We start from the raw sequence: 6000 nt of genomic DNA on the forward strand, positions 1-6000 counted from the left end.
GAAGTTTCAACATCAGGTACAAGGATTACTAAGCAGTCAATAATTCAAAGTCAGCTCAGCCTTTTTATCTATCACTCAACCATAGTTTACAGGATATTAGGGAAGATCTGGATATTATTCATGTACAACGTCAAGGCACGATACTTAACATCTTAGAGGAAATGGGGGTTATGAAATGTAAAATTAATTATTCTGAGAGGGTACTTAATGCACAAACCGAGTTAAGGCACAGCGGTATACTTAATGACTACATCCAATGCTTTCAGGGTATCACAGTGCGGTAAAAATTGATCTCCTTGTTCCAAATATAGAGGGCCTTTGGTGAAGTGGGAGGGGAGGGGGCGGGAGCTGCAACATTTACACCGCAAGTTCATGGGCTTACGTATTGGAAGTTACTATGTGTTTTATGCTTTTGATTTTTTTAGTATTTTGGTTTTATTTAGGATTTTACTGATATGGTCAAGGTTTCTGTGAGCAACGTTCCTTAAAAATTTTTCATTGTACATTTTTGTTCTATGGCAATTCTTAATGCGATCAGTTGTGCTCAAGCGTAGCTGCTTCTACAATAATTGCTGGTAAGCTATAAGAGCTTTAAAGTTTCCTTCCATTTGTATTAGCTGTTTTAGAACTTTGTGCATGTACAAATTAGTGACAATTTGAGACTATGCTCTCTAAGCGTGCTATATGAATCCTTGAGTGACATCGCAGGAATTACGTCAGTTTCTTTGGTTTTACACGATTTCTTGGTTTGCAATGTATTCAATTGCAGACGCGGTAATTCGTAATTAGTGCCTCGGAAGTTAGATTTCGTAGCAGCAGATGACAGTTTGTGGTTTCTTAGACCTGTTGTTGGCGGCTACATTAATTTAAACTGTGACAGTGCTATGGCGTGAGCAGTCCCATGGCTAACGTTACGGGATCATGGCCGCTCCCGCAGGCATTCCAACTTTGGGTTGTGCTTCATACCGGACTGAAGGGTGTCTATGAAGCACTGGTGAGTAGCAAACTTTACTCAGGGGGTTACACTGTGTTCCCCACTAACGTCAGGTGCGCAGTCTATAACCCCTTTCATGGACGTTTCAGTGCTCGAAAGATCGCCAATCTGTCTTCATGCCGATCCATGCGTGCACACCCCTAACCCTGGACGGTTGCAAGATTTGAAATGGGGGATTTGGGAGGTCGGGGCGTTAATTCTTTAACGGTGGTTTCCGCTCTTCTAATTGGCGACCCTTAATCTTTTATGTAGGTCCCACTGTAAAAGAGGCTTTCTGGCAAACCTATAATTCGAAAGGATATTGTATTCCATTTCATGTACCAAGGGTGCACTATTTTCACATATTTTAACTTACGTTAATTTGAACTCCTTTGTGGACTCACATTTTAATGTACGTATAGGGCATTTTCTCTAAGACGTTCTGTTGGTTCTTTTTAGCTTAGATTGTCTTAACCTTCTGGATAGGTATTATTACACATTCAAAAATTTTGCAGATCCACCTAAACATAGGGCATAAGTCCTGAAGGCGAGTTGTGTTTTCCTTTTTAAAACAAATAAATTTCACAACTGTAGCGGATTTTATCATTAACACTCACCAGAGGTTTCAGTTAAAACAACATAGCTTAAATGGCTCCACCGCTAAACAAGCAGCAGCTAGAACATAAGCAACAAGGAAGGCTACGAATTATCAAGTCCGCCTTTCTTGAACGAAAACAACTAGCACTAGTATTCAATCGACAACGTCAACCAGCATGGAGCCTATGGTTAGTAGTCAATATTTAATAGAAAATAGGTATATATGTTGAGAAAAACACAATCAGTTACACTTAACCCAGTCAATAGTATCCGTGCGGGTATATTTCTCTGTCGAGATGACGATACAACTCATTTCGACCACCTTCTAAATCAGTTTACAGAATGTCCCTAATCGAAGTTCACTGTCACACAACAGGTTAGGTTTCTAGGGACCAGGAGTAATTTCGTACGTTCTGTATAATGAAGCTCTCCTTCGCATACACCAAACTGACCCGATACCAACCCAAGGTAATGTGAGGCGCCGAATCCCGTGTAGGATTCCAATTTATCGCTGGGTCGAGGCTCGTGGCAGAGCAATTGCGTAACTATGAGTCTTTTACCAAAGGTTACATAAATCATGTAAATTAAAACATGTAACCGTCTTAGGTCTTTCACCTTATTTTATTTATGTGGGTAGTATGTGGATAACATACAATAAAAAAAGGTATTTTAGATTTTAGCATTGACACCCTGTATGAAAGATAGTATTTCTTGGTACTGTATCCTGCAATGTAAATAGAGTGTTGTACGTAGGAGGAATCACATGTCGTCACCTCCTGACTTTGTATGTTCTATTTGGATGCTACGTTATTTTGTAACACATACCATTTGCTGTAACGTAAAATTGATATTTTTATACCTTTTTTAATAAAAAACCATCAATAAGTGACAATGAGTACGACAGCACCATAGAAAACTAATAGGTAAACATATGCGCATGCACTTATGTATGAGGGTGACACATACCAAGGTGTCCTGTTGACGACTAAAAGCAATATTTGTCACTATAATTGAATCAGTCAGATGCAACAGTACACCCATAGGCTAATATCAACAAGGGCACTTGTTACCCATACTCTGACTTTCTGTTCAGAAGTTGTCGTGCCTTTTGGCACCATCTTGTATGTCTAGTTACAGTTAGTTAGCGTAAGAGAGTGCAAAAATTTAAGGGGACATAGAGGATGCTCCACTGAACAATATAAGGCAGGGAATCTGGGGTCGGAGAAGATAGCTTAAGGAATAAAATCACTTTGATGTTCGCTTTTCTATTTGCATCAGTTACAGTTAGCAGCAGATACCGTCATGAACGTACCACTTGTACTGTATCTTAGCAGGCGCCGGCCGGAGTTGCCGAGCGGTTCTAGGAGCTACAGTCGGGAACTGCGCGACCGCTACGGGCGCAGGTTCGAACCCTGCCTCGGGCATGGATGTGTGTGATGTCCTTAGGTTAGATAGGTTTAACTAGTTCTAAGTTCTAGAGGACTGATGACAGTTAAGTCCCATTGTGCTCAGAGCCATATGAACCATTTTAATCTTCGCAGGCCATGGAGCTGTATCTCCCCTTCCATTCAGCAACTAGGAAATACATCACTTAGATGGTTGCGGACATCCACACTGAAGTGAAGCGGTGCACCGTCATGTTGTACCCAAATCCTCTCACGAACAGCGAAACGTACGTTCTCCAACAACTCAGGTAGAACTTTTTTGCACGAACCTCAAGTACAGGTGGCCATTTAGAGGCGCAGGTGGAAGATATGGCCCAGTGAAGTCATCTACAGTGCCGGTCCAGATATTCACAGAAAAACGTACTTGATGGTGTGACTCTGCTACAGCATACGCGTTTTCCTCACCCCACACAAGGCTGTTCCTGCTGTTCGAAATATCATCACGATCAAATGAGGCCTCGTCAGTAAACAACACGATTTGGAGGAAATCTGGTCGATCAATCGATTGCTGGAGCAACCACTGACACAATGCGACTCTTGGATTATATGGGTGTAATTGTTGTTCGTGGGGTACTCGCCACACGCTGGTATGTGCAGCGCCCATTTCAATCACAATACGACGAGTACTTGTAGTGGGACCCGCTGCAATGCGTTGCAGCACCTCCTCTTCAAAATCGGGTGTGGGAGTGGTTCTCATGTTGCCAGGTCCCTTGTTTCTTCTTTCCAACGAACCAGTCCCTCTTATTCGTCGATCGAGAGAAATAAACACTCTTCGTGACGGTTGATGATTGTTAGGAAATCGTTCCCTGTACGACCTTTCAGCAGCGAGAGCATTGCAACGTACTGCCCCTTACACAAAGTGCATGTTAGTGAGTTCTGCAAAACCGTAGCCTTGGTACTCCATCGTATTGTACTATATGTCTCCAAACAGTACTGAGTAATGAATGGGTCTGTTTTTGATTCATAGCACGTTCTGTCATGGGACAATGTAAATACGATAAAACAGAGCAACCTTACGGACCACTAAAGCAAACAAACTCTGCATATTGACTTCCTAGAAATTCCCTTTTAGGAAATGAAGGATGTGCTTGTAAATAAACAGCATAGTACGTCTAAAGTTATACGCTTGTTGTAAATAAGATGGAAAATAGTAATTCTAGACATGGCGGTAGACAAATTTACTTCCATATCTTCTTAAGCTGGCTTCTCCGACCTCAAATTGTTCAGTGGAACATTCTCCAGTCCTGTTGCATTTTTGCACGCTCTTATGGAAACACCCTGTGTGAGCATGTAAGTGCCTGCAATATGGGCATGCGTTGTTGTTATTGTTGTCTTCAGTCCTGAGACTGGTTTGATGCAGCTCTCCATGCTACGCTATCCTGTACAAGTTTCTTCATCTCCCTGTACTTACTGCAACCTACATCCTCCTGAACCTGTTTAGTGTATTCATCTCTTGGTCTCCCTCTACGACTTTTACCCTCCACGCTGCCCTCCAACGCTAAATTTGTGAACCCTTGATGCCTCAGAACATGTCCTACCAACCGGTCCCTTCTTCTTGTCAAGTTGTGCCACAAACTCCTCTTCCCCCAATTCTATTCAATACCTCCTCATTAGTTACGTGATCTACCCATCTAATCTTCAGCATTCTTCTGTAGCACCACACGTCGAAAGCTTCTATTCTCTTCTTGTCCAAACTATTTATCGTCCACGTTTGTAAACATTAGTGTACGACATGTACTTTGTAATTTTTAGGTGGGTAGTTTGTGAATGGGAGTGTCAGCTCGAAACAGGTAACCACTGCAGCGAAAATTATACATTTATGCAACTGAGGAGGACCAAATATATAAATTATTATATTTCCTCACTACTGAAAAGTTTCGAACCGAACATCCAATGGCAGGATGCCCAGAATAAGCGAAAATGATGTAAGGAATGCCCTACAGGCGGTACCACACTACAGACAAGCCAAATGCGGCCACAATACCAGTTCGAAATGCTGCCTCGCATGCGACATGCAACAAGCAAGAACATTGTTCTGTCATATGTTTTCCGAGTAGTGAAGGTACGAAACGTATTGAAACCCATCGGCGAATGAAGGTCCAGTATGGCAATGCACGTCCATTACGGCAGGAAGTGATGAGTGGAGCAGAAAGTTCGGTAATGGCGTGACTTCTGTGACACACGCTCAGCGCCCGGTTCAGGTACACCACGTAGCAACACCAGAGTCTGCTACAGCAGTTGAAGCCATTGTGATGGAAAATCGCAGTGTGACGGAGGACTGAAACAGCCGCGGATCTGAACATTAATCATGACTCGGCACATCACGTCATCAACGAACTGTCTGAATTTCGACAAGTGCCTGCAAGATGGGTGCCACGGCATCGCCAGAAGTGATAGAGAGGAATGTTGACTTTTGTGAAGAACTTATACGCCGTTTTGAAGCAGTATGTCGTGTCTTCTTCATGAGAAACGTTACAGGTTACGAAATCTGGGTTCATCACCACATTTTTCATCACCAAAACCCAAGAAGTTCGGGACGCAGCCATCAACAGAGAAGGTTTTCCTGACTCTCTTTTGGGATGAACATGGCGTTGTCTTGGAATACTACACGACTAGGGGAAACAGTATGACCAGTGCGTCATATTCCAATATGGTAAAAATGAGATTGACCTGCAATAAGATCAAAGCGACGTGGACTCCAGACTGAAAATGTCATTTTGCAACATGACAATGCTCGGCCTCATACTGCCTGTGTAACACTTGCAACCATCAATGACCTGCACTTTTCTATTCAGAGGAATTCGCGTTCTTCCTACGCGCTAAAGGAAGTGTGTTGGGCGACAGGGACTCCACGCCAAAAAGTACAAATAGTAATATGCCTGTGTTCCACTTATGTACAGTAAAACAGATTTTTAAAATATTTAATATTCTCATTTGACTTCCCTCTTCTCTACAAGTAAGCAGAACGAGTCATGGAGCAGGGCT

This window comes from Schistocerca gregaria, chromosome 2 (genome assembly GCF_023897955.1).
Source record: "Schistocerca gregaria isolate iqSchGreg1 chromosome 2, iqSchGreg1.2, whole genome shotgun sequence".
NCBI lineage: Eukaryota > Metazoa > Arthropoda > Insecta > Orthoptera > Acrididae > Schistocerca > Schistocerca gregaria.